This window comes from Mustelus asterias, unplaced genomic scaffold (genome assembly GCF_964213995.1).
Source record: "Mustelus asterias unplaced genomic scaffold, sMusAst1.hap1.1 HAP1_SCAFFOLD_1494, whole genome shotgun sequence".
NCBI lineage: Eukaryota > Metazoa > Chordata > Chondrichthyes > Carcharhiniformes > Triakidae > Mustelus > Mustelus asterias.
Genome location: NW_027591439.1, coordinates 1 through 11701, shown reverse-complemented (window position 1 = coordinate 11701; position 11701 = coordinate 1). Strand labels below are relative to the sequence as shown.

Sequence of the window (11701 nt, the reverse complement as noted above, 5' to 3'; positions counted from 1 at the left end):
AGTTTCTTTAACGTGATCATTAGTTTCGCTGGGCCCTGTCGCCCTCGCCTCAGGCCCTTTCCAAAACTAGTTTATCCTCAACTGATTTCTAGTTACGCATCCCAATTTTAACCCTTTCCTCTTCTCAATCTACCTTATACACATTCTCATTCCCTCCTGTTGTCAATCCTCAGTGTCCATGAATGGGTCAAGGGCAGGGGTTAGGGGATCGCATTCGGTTATGTTAATGAACAAGGCCTGTTTTCCAGGTAACAGATCCTGCATAGAAGACATCATACGTTGTGGAATGCACTTAAGGACAGCAATCCCATGAATATTCCCATGACCATCATTCCCACGTAGATTGCAGCATTAATTAACCAATCACCCCATCCACCGTTTCCCCAGTTTCCCCAGCTGCCCCATCCTTTTCCTTCCTTTATAACCCCTAACTGTTGGTCAATCTGGTTCACAAAACGGGTGATGTTAGCTGTGGCATCATCCAAACCCAAAATACACTTTCCCTCCACTATGGAGCATACCCCACCTTGGCGCGCTAATAGACAGTCCAGGGCATATCAGTTTTGCAGTGAGAACAGTCTGAGTTTTTCCAGGCTCTGAGTAATCACCTTAAGGGCTCCCCGGGTTGAGTTGCCCAGAGTGGTGAGGTCACAAGCAAGATATTTCCGGTTGTCAGCGGCCATCCGTCCAGAGGCGGCTCCCAGGGAGAAGAAACCAGCGGTGCCATAACCATGAACTTGTCCTGGCGAAAGGGCTGTCAACTCTTTATAGTCTGCACAAAACTCTTCGGATACTTCTCATTTGTGAATCCGTACCGGGAGTGTATAATATTGACCCCCAGGTCTCCATTGTCCAGGGCAGGGTACAGCTGTTGGGTATAGGGTACCTATAGCTACCGAGTCAGGGTAAGGGTATGTGAGATAATTAGTAACCATTCCATTATAGAAAAAGAAATATCCATGGTCTGTGTATATAGTCTCGAAGCGTTCACTACCCTTAGTTTTGACCTTATAGTAAGTACTCAGTTCCCAGATAGACATCTACTAGGTTAGAGCAGTTCACCAGTCTTCGGCCGTGATCATCCAGACGAGTGAGATTGAACGTTTGACCATGAGCCCGAAGGTGGGTACCGTTCGTGTGGCCACAGACAAGTTGTTCTCCCTTAACCAAAGGTATGCACCTGGAATCAGTGCAGATGCACGTTACCCCATGTTCCTTATCCTGGTATGCACAGTGTCATTGGCGACAGGCTTTGTGGAGGCAGGGGTTTTCTTCACATATATAGATCTTGGAGCACCCCCACCCGTGTCCCGCAAAGCAATTTTCGTAGCCCCGGTTGTTCCTGGGAGGGTGGGAGCCGGGGACTCTCTGTTCCCACCAGAGGTTTTCTTTCCACCAGCTACCTCCCATCTCTTGTTCACCTTCCTTCTTCAGGGGTGGGTAATAGCAATCTGCCGGTGGGGCGAGGTTAGGATCGTATGGGAGCTTAATACGTTTCGGGGAGTGTCTTTCTGGCAGTAGCACAATTAAGGGGAGTTGTTCCCGGTCCCAAAGGGGATAGACTGAAAAGAGGGAAGCAACTCCGATGGGGTCGGGATAACATACAATGGTATTTGTACCATAGAGGTATTGATGTACTTGCTAGAAGTAGTTGGCGGGGATGTGGTTCTGAGGATGGAGAAGGTCCAGAACATCCAGGTTAGGGAATTCTCGTTTCTGTCGGACAAGGGAGTCGTCTTCCGCTCTTTCCTGCAGGAGGGGATCATCCACTAAGGCTTCCCTGAAGCACTTTCCGTTATAGAGAAAATGATCATATTTTCCCTCCGAGGGTTCTTTTACAGGTAAATTAGAATTTGCATCCCCAGTACCAACATGGTACGGTCCAAAGATTGCCTTTGTCTAAAACCAATTTCCTATCTGCCTGGACTAGGTACCCGTTACAGAAGTTTATTTTAATCACATTCCACCATCCAAATAAGCCTTCACGGGTGTCGTTACAAACAAGAACATCCCGTGAGCACAAATGATGTACCTGGTTGGACTGATTAGCCTTGCAAATAATGGTTCTAGTTTCTGACTCAAGGACCAGAGCCACTAGAACTCGCACCTTTACCCATAAGCCCATTCCCTTATACTAACTCCAATTTCCTTCAACTGTTACCTGCAGCGAGGGCGAGAGCAACGATAAGATCCCACTTTATAAACAATCAAAAAGCGTTGGGGAGGAACAGTTAGAAAGTCCAGAAAAAGTCTGAGATCCTGGTTTTTGAAGTTGACAGGTCTTTCTTCATTAGTTGTTCTGGATTAGGTGTGATCAAGCTGTCCAACGCTTACAGTCACTCAGGTGTATCCATCTTTCCTGCCCTTTCACCCTCACCGCGGTTGGGGTCTAGCAGAACTTGGAAGGGTCCTCTCCAGCGAGGTCCTAGTTTGGGTCGTTCCCAGTCACGAATCAGCACCCAGTCCCCGGTTTCGACTCCTTCCCAATCTCCGTCCTTGTCGGGTGGAGGCCTGGTAGATTCCTTCACCTGAGTGTGTAAAAACTTAAGAGACAGAGTCAATTGTTTAAAATATTGCTGGAGTTGGTCAGACATGACGTGTAGATCTATCTGGGGAGGAGGAGGTCCAGCGCTATCCCATGGGGCTCTAAGTGGGCGCCCATATATTATCTCAGCGGCATTTAAACCGGTACCGGTATGGGGGGTAATGCGCATATGATCGAGTGCCAATGGGAGGACCTTCAGCCAATTCAGTCCTGTCTCAAGGGTGAGTTTGGTTAGCTTATCCTTAAGGATTCCATTTGCGCGTTCTACCATCCCTGCGGCCCTTGGGTGATGGGAGCAGTGGAATTGTTGGTTAATTTTAAGCACAGAGCATAGTTCTTGGTTGATCTTTCCAATAAAGTGTGGCCCATTATCGGAAGAAAGTCTTCGTGGTATCCCAAACCTAGGGATTATTTCCTTCAGTAGGATCTGCACTACTGTGGAAGCCTTGTTGTTCATTGTTGGGAATGCTTCGATCCATTTGCTAAACGCATCAACAATTACCAGGCAATACTTATAACAGTGCACTCTGGGTAGTTCGATAAAGTCCATCTGCAAAGTATCAAAGGGACTGGCTGGAATCGGTGTACTCCCTTTGTTGCAGCCAATAGATTTGCCGGGGTTGACTTTCTGGCTTATGAGACAGTTCTTTGCTCGTTGCTCTGCTGCCTCATTGAGTTGCGGACTCCACCATGTCCTTAGAAGGAGTCTACACATTCCCTCCTTCCAAGGTGGGTGTCCGTATGTAACTGATCAATTAGCAAAGGCGGGAGGATATCCGGAACGCAGACTTGACCAATAGGTGTACACCAAAGGGCGGTATCAGGATCCAGACGGCAGTGGTGCTGCCGCCAGGTGTCCCTTTCTGAGGCAGGGGCATCCCCTGTAGAGTAAGGAGGATGGACATGTCTGGATTACCTTTGCCAGTTTGCACAGTTAAGACTCGTGTGCCCGTGGAAACAATAAGTAACTGTAAAACCGAGGCCTGTCGAGCGACTGCATCAGCCGCGGAGTTCCCGCGGGAGACAGGGCAGTTGTCAGTGCAATGGGCAACGCATTTGGTAATGGACAGTCGTTTGGGCAGAAGAATGGCCTGGAGGAGGTTGTCGATATACACAGAGTTAGAGAGGGGGGAGCCAGATGAAGTTTGGAAGCCCCGGGTAGCCCATAAGGCACCAAAATCGTGTGTGACCCCAAACACATATTGGGAGTCCGTATATATGTTGACCACCCTATTAGTGGACAGTGTACAGGCACGTGTGAGCGCAAAAAGTTCCGCTTTCTGAGCTGAAACAGCGGGCACTAATGCTGCCACTTCGAGAGTGGAGGAGTCAGAAACTACTGCGTAACCGGAGAGGCGGTCACCGGCAGGCGAGACGGAGGAGGAACCATCTACGTAAAGCATGAGATCGGGATCGGGGAGAGCCGGGTCAGTGAGGTCGGGACGAGGAGAGGTCAGGAAGTGATTGAGCTCGGGGCAGGAATGGGGGGGTTCTGATGAGTAGGGGCGATATCCAAGAAGGTGGCGGGATTAAGGACGGAACAAAAGGCAAAGGTCAATAAGGGGTTGTGGAGGAGGGCAATTTCATATTTGTTTAGTCTAGCCTGGGTGAGGTGTTGAGTCTGGTGGGTAGTGAGGAGAGCAACGACCATGTGGGATGAGTAGACAGTGACTGGCTGTTGAAGGGTAAGATTGGCTGCCGCAGTGACCATCAGGTAGATAGCAGGCAAGATCTGAGTATACGGGGGATATCCAAGGGATACTGGACCCAAAGGGGATGAGTAGTAAGCCACCGGGCGTTTACGGTCGCCATGGGACTGAGTCAGCACAGCCAAAGCACAGTCGGAGACAATGGACACATACAATTGGAATGGTCGGTCATACAGGGGACGGCCCAGGGCAGGTGGCGAGGATAAGGAGGTTTTGAGGCCATTAAACACCTCCAATTGCTCCGTAGAGAGAGCAAACTTAGAGGCTGCTTTCGCAGAGGCGAATGAACTGAGGAGCTTGCTCAGGCAGGCCGCGTTAGGGATCCACTGACAGCAGAAGTTGACGAGGCCCAGGAACTTGTGCATCTGTTTGGGGGATATAGGGGGCAGAGTTTGGAGGATCGGGGATGTGCGGTCCGGGGTGAGGGCACGGTTGGACCCGCTAAGCAATACACCTAAAAACTGCACTTCAGTCTGGCACTTCTTTACCTTTGCAGGGGGAATTACATACCCTCGGGAATGAAGGGCATTAAGTAGAAAATTTGTGTCGGTATCACAGGCATCAGGGGATACGCTGGCAAGGAGAAGATCGTCGATATACTGTATTAAGGCGGAGTGACATGGGAAGTCAAGAGCGCTAAGCTGTTTGCAAAGCGTCTGGGAGAAAATGGTAGGGGCTTGGATAAAGCCTTGGGGAAGGGAGTCCAAGTGTACTGCTGATTCTCAAAGGTAAAAGCAAACAGGTACTGCGATTCTGCATGCAAAGGGATAGAGAAGAAGGCATGTTGAACCATGCCACCTGAGCAGGAATCTGACCATGGATGGTAGCGGGATTAGGGACGACCGCGTGGAGAGGGACAACGATATCGTTGATGGCTCTTAAGTCCTGGACCAGGCGCCATTCAGGGCATCTGGGTTTAGGGACCGCGAGGATGGCTGTATTACACGGGGAAAAACAGGGCACGAGAACCTCTTGGTCTAACAGCGATTTGATCAAGGGACGGAGACTCTTGATCACCTTAGGCTTAAGAGGGTACTGAGGAATATGAGGGAGGGCGATGCTAGGTTTTAAAGTGATTTTGATGGGCTCGATATGGGTGAGGCCCACATCGGTCTTAGAAACGGCCCAGTCCTCGGAGGGAGGGTCTGCCGTAGGGTCGGTGTGGGGTTGATGATGAGTTAGTGTGCCCTGGCATGTAGAAGGGAAGATAAGATACTGGATAATTCCATCAGAAAAGAGTTGATCATTGCCACAAACAGTAGGATCAGTTTCCTGCAAGGCCTTGAAGACTAAGGTCCCCAGTTCGCGAGCAGCATGATGAATATTGACGGAGAGTGTGACATGTGGGCTGATATTAGGCAGTTGTTGCCATAGAAATGGGGGGGCTTCGATGTAGCAACGCTGGCATCTCCACATCGGGGCTTCGATGGCCAGGGCCTGACCGGCTGTCGTATCAAGGTGGGCAAAACATCTAATGGGAAAGGACTGGTTCAAATATGGGGTGAACAGGGCCCCAAGGATCTCCGAGTCGCCGGAAGAGTCGTATGCAAGGGTAACATGCGGGGTGTATCCGGCAGCCGGTAATTCAGTATCAATGGATGGCTGGAAATCGGTAATATCCAGCGACCACCACTGTGGGGGTTTGAAAACCCAAAATGCACGAAGGCCCTGCAATTCAGCAACCCGTAAACCGCTGTCAGTACAAGTGATGGTCAGATTGAGTTGGCATAAAATATCCTGTCCTGCCAGGTTAACACCTAGCGAGGGGGTAACTGCAAACTGGGAACGTGCGACCTGGGAATTATAACACGCCTCCAAGGCATTCGTAAGGGGGAACTCACGAGTTTGGGCGGGACAATCCTGATAAACAAACCTCAGAGTCGGACAAAGGGAATTGATACCTGGAGCAAATTGAGGCATCCAGTGTGGAGGCCGTAGCTCCTGTGTCCAATAAGAAGGCGATCCGGAATGACTCTATTCCGAGATAAAACATGGGCTCTTCCTCTGCCGAGGTGGTGAGGAGCGGGAAATTCCGGGGTGTTGGTAGGGTACCCCTGTTCACCTGTAAGCGTGATGTGGAGATGCCGGCGTTGGACTGGGGTGAACACAGTAAGAAGTTTAACAACACCAGGTTAAAGTCCAACAGGTTTATTTGGTAGCAAAAGACACACAAGCTTTCGGAGCTCCAAGCCCCTTCTTCAGGTGAGTTCAGACTTGGAGCTCCGAAAGCTTGTGTGGCTTTTGCTACCAAATAAACCTGTTGGACTTTAACCTGGTGTTGTTAAACTTCTTACTGTGTTCACCCGTAAGCAGTTGGAAGGGGTTGTGTCACGAAAAAGGAGCTCGGCGACCTTGCGGGGGACGGGGGTGTGGTGGGCGAAAGCCACCTGTAGCCTGGCGGTGGGGGCATGTCCTTCACCAGTGGTCCTGGGATCCGCAATTATAGCATCCAGTGGAGAAATTGGGGAAGGGTCCGGGGCCGTTTGGAGTATAAGACCGCGTGGGCGTGGGGACATAAGGGGGGCCATATGAAGGAACATGGAGTCCATCCGGGTGGGTCAAATAGCCGTTGCCATGCTTGTTGACCCATCCAGGGAAACACATCATAGGCTCCATCTGGTACGCCGTACGGTCAGGAGGGGGTTGGGGTGAGGCCAGTGCTGGGGGGGGGGTGGGGGGGGGGGGGGTCGCTGAATCATTTCTTGTTTAACTACGATAGGGGTAGGGGCAGCGGATGTTTTACGTTGGTCCCAAAAGTGAGTGACTAAATTACGCATATCATGTTTGGATTTAAGTGGACCAATCAAGGGTATGAGTCTTGATTGATTTGCATACATCGTCAGGGAGACATTGCATCAACAGTGCATTGAAATGCGGTGAAGCCCCCCTGCATTGAAATCAGTATCCCTGCATATGTGGCGTAAGTAGAGCAGAAACTATCAAAAGATTCAGGGCCATCCTCCTCCCCCCTGGGTTTACAACTTAAGACACGGAATAGATCAAGGGGTTGTTGAAGGGTCCTTCTCAGAGCTGTATGAATAAGATCAATCTGATTCGTGGCTTGAGGTTGGGCCGTCTGAAACTCTTCCCAGGACATTATATTGTCACCAAGGAAGCGCTGCCATTTTTCCCTTTCGGCTGCAGACAAGGTCATACAGCAGAGGCTGTATAGATCTCGGGAAGTTGCTTGGTAAATGCAAATGGTACTCATCAAATGTTCAATAAAATCCTCGGGCTTGGTCTTTTTGTCAGGGGTGTTATTCATTATCATCCACATTTCCTGTGGTTTCCACGGGGTGTAAACCTCAACAGTACCTGGTTGCCCGCCGTCAAGGTTAGGATTAGGGACCTGTCACATAGGGAATTGCCTAGAGGAGCGACCTGACTGCTGAGGTTCGGGATCAGAATCTGACTCTGTTTCTGTCCCCGAGGAGGAGGAATCAGTCTGGTTTGAGAGTCTGGTTTGAGTCTCCCACATACACATTATGTAATCTTCTTCTGTGGCCTTTTTGTTTCTTTCTGGTCGAGCGCGAGGTGTTTTTAGTCTTTGGGGCAGGGACGGGTGTCTTATCAGCATTAACTTTAGTCTGGCTGCGGGTACGTCCAGCTATCGGATCGGTGAGTACTCCTGATGTACCAGGTCCTGGCCCTCCAGAGGAGAGGGGGGGGGGGGTTGTGGGATTATTGATTGGAGGGTAAGGGGGAGGGAGTGATACCTCAATGGAAGGAGATGAGGGATATAAATTTTGGCTGGAGGTTTGAGGATGGTGGACTTGGGGCGCGGTAGGATGCAGCCGGGACATGATGTAATCCTCAGTCCCGGTTTCTTCCCCATTATTAAAGAGGGCCTGCAATCCAGGCATATCCATGGGCCCCATTTGTTTTTCAAAATCAGTCGCGACAAGAGCTCGCATTGACCTTTCTATTGTGACCATGGATTTCACATAAAGCTTTTAACACTTGCCAATGTCTAACATTGCCGGAATCATCCGTCGAGGGTACGTTTCTCTTTTTCGCATGAACCTGCCATGAATTTTGTTTCGATTTCTCATTTAATCTAGTAGCTGCCTTAGTCCATCCAGACATAAGGTTTTTCCACTTTTGAGAGGTATTTGATTTCCATACCTCTTCCTCTGCCTTTTTACACTTCTCTAAATCCCAAATACCTCCCAATGGCCACAATTTGTTACCCAATTTCTTATTTAGGCGCGCACTTAATCTCCGGTCCTTCTGATCTTCCTGTGGGTTTTCCTTACATAATTGCCCCAGCGGGGTGGATGGACCCGCCTCATCTAAAGTTTGACCCATACGGACTGCACAGTCTTACTCTTACGAAGATTTCAATTGTTACAGGGACTCGAACCCCCACGATCGCGAAGTTAACTGCCTAATTCCCTGAGGGCTCGAACCTCTTTCTTCTTAACCCACTTATTTCCTACTAGGGACTTGAACCCTTTGGTATTGGCTCAACAATTGTACTGAATAAACCTGTGGACTCTAACCCCCAGGCGCATGTGGGGGACTCAAACCCTCCACTTTCTTGTTACCTGTGTCTCTCCGACTGTCCAGATTCGAGGAGCCCGTAGGATAGTTACTAGTTCGCCGAAGGGATTGAGATAGAAGCACAGGATGGTAGAGAGGGACCAAGGTTAATCTTACCGTGTGGCGCCGTCCGTCTCTATCCTTCCTCGCCCCGTCTCAATCGCTGACGCCGGTCGACCAGTACTATGCGTTTGGGCTCCTGGCTGGTTCGCCAATTGTAGAATTTGTTTTCAGAAGTCAGATCAAAAACTGATGAGCCACAGGTTTCTCCGATACCTTCTTTATTGCATCGGAGGAGAGATCGCTAGACCATGCACATCAAACATGGGTTTGTGAGTCTCTGTCTGGCTTACAAAACAGTTTCAGTTATACACGATGGTGATACATCCACATACTTCTGTTAGCCAATAAGGGCATAGCTGTATTGTTACATTTTGATTAGATTATTTTCAAGAACAAAAGGCGATAGCCACGTAAGGACATGGCTATTAAAGAACCACAATTACCTATCAGCAGTTTCTTTAACGCGATCATTAGTTTCGCTGGGCCCTGTCGCCCTCGCCTCAGGCCCTTTCCAAAACCAGTTTATCCCTCAACTGATTCCTAGTTACATATCCCAATTTTAACCCTTTCCTCTTCTCAATCTACCTTATACACATTCTCACCCCCACCCCCATATCCCTCGGTCCCTTTAGCCCCAAGAGCTACATCTAATTTCTTGAAATCAGACAATGCTTTGGCCTCAGCTACATTCTGTGGTAGTGAATTCCACACATTCATCACCCTCTAAATGAAAAAATTTCTCCTTACCTCAGTTCTTAAAGGTTTACCCCTTATCCTCAAACTATGACCCCTAGTTCTGGACTTCCCCATCATCGGCAACATTCCTTCTGAATCTTTACCCTGTCTAACCCTGTTAGAATTTTAAAAGTTTCTATGAGATCCCCTCTCACTCTTCTAAACTCCAGTGAATATAATCCTAACCAACTTAGTCTCTCCTCATATGATAAACCTGCCATTCCAGGAATCCTGGTAAACCTTCGCTGTACTCCCTCTATAGTAAAGATATCCTTCTTCTGATAAGGACACCTAAACTGCACACAATACCTAAGGTGTGGCCTCACCCAACATCCTATACAATTGCAGTAAAACATCCCTATCTCTATACTCAAATCCTCTCGCTATGAAGCCAACATATCATTTGCCTTCTTTACTGCCTGCTGTACCTGCGCGCTTACTCTCAGCGACTGGTGCACGAGGACTCCAAGGTCTCGTTAAGTATCCACCTCCTTCAATTTACACCCATTCAGGTAATAATCTGACTTCCTATTATTGCTACCAAAGTGGATAACCTCACATTTATCCACATTATACTACATCTGCCATTCATATGCCCACACACTCAGCCTGTCCAAATCACGCTAAAGCATCTCTGCATCCTCCTCACAGCCATAGATGGCATAGTTCCTGGGCTTAATGGTGATGGTGCCAGCAACTAGGGTGTAAGGACCTGACCCTCCCTCAACTAGACCTCCCAGTAGGCTGAAAACATCAATTGAGGGCAAATCCCTTTTCCTAACCTGCTCCCTATGATTTAAAAGAAGTTCTGATCTGACAAAGCCCTGGTGGAAAGGATTGGAGCGCTCCTCAAGGTGCAAACCGTGAAGCTTGTCCACTTCACCATTCCAAAGATGCTTAGAGCACCTTCCTTGCCAGGAGGTGAATGCTGAGAGAGTGCTTGTGACTGATCATAGCATTGAGTCGATGCGTGTGTGTGACTGGCCAATCTGATCCATGTTTACTATTTCCTCATGCTCAGCCTTCAGAACCTTATGACCTGAAATGTTGTCCCGTGCAAAGCCACACTTCAGCAGCTCAGACAAACAAACTGCTAATAATTGAGGCGAGAGGCGTTTAGCCCACAACTGGGAGCAGCAATTCCACAATTAATATCAAACAGGAATTTAATTGGCCAGTGGTGGACTTTTCCCAGGATCAAAGAACCCAATGCAGAAACCCAGCCCCTGTGAGCTGCTGGCCAATCAGAGGCTCAAAGGTGTTGTTGGCGGGCAACAGCAGCAGGAGTGACCACTGCTCCTAGCAACGTAACCAGGGGGAATGGAAGAGGGTCACCGAGGGTGAGTGAGGGCAGGACGGAGGTCAAGGTGGTGGAAGAATCAATGACAGCTTCATGACCTCTGCCTCACCTGAGATTCGTGAACTCAGCACAGAGTGGAATTGAAAGAACGTCTCTGTTGTATAATGAGTTAATAAAATAGATATGTTCATAAGTGATGAAGACAATGTTGTATCAGTGACATCAGCATCATGGGATAGGCTCTGAGTTGGTGGAACACACTGTATTCAGAAGAGACTTAACTGCTCTGTATCATAGCTTATACTAGAGTCAATAAACCTGTTTAAAGCAAATACCCGCCCGGCCATACGCCTAACCACACATCTTTGGACTGTGGGAGGAAACCAGAGCACCCGGAGGAAACCCACGCAGACACGAGAAGAATGTGCAAACTTCACACAGACAGTGACCCAAGCCGGGAATTGAACCCAGGTCCCTGGAGCTGTGAAGCAGCAGTGCTAACCACTGTGCTACCGTGCCGTCCATATTGATGTGTGCCCAGGTGTGGAAAAGCATTCATAAATCAGCCACTCGGACCACCCGCTGATATCCCACTGCCCCATTACTGGTCAATACCGGCTCCAGAATAAAGGTTCTGCCGAGATTTGAACTCGGATCGCTGGAATCAGAGTCCAGAGTGCTAACCATTACACCACGGAACCACTTTGGCCTCAACTACATTCTGTGGTCGTGAATTCCACACATTTACCATGCTCTGGTGAAGGAAATTCTCCTCACTCACTTCTGAAAGGTTATCCTCAAACAATT

General features: G+C 48.9%; 1 non-coding gene across 1 annotated transcript; it reads right to left on the bottom strand.

Moving 5' to 3' along the window:
• Window positions 1-11523: 11523 nt before the first annotated feature.
• trnaq-cug (transfer RNA glutamine (anticodon CUG)) lies at window positions 11524-11595 on the bottom strand. Its single transcript has one exon. It is a non-coding gene; the product is annotated as a tRNA-Gln (tRNA).
• Between the last annotated feature and the right edge of the window lie 106 nt (window positions 11596-11701).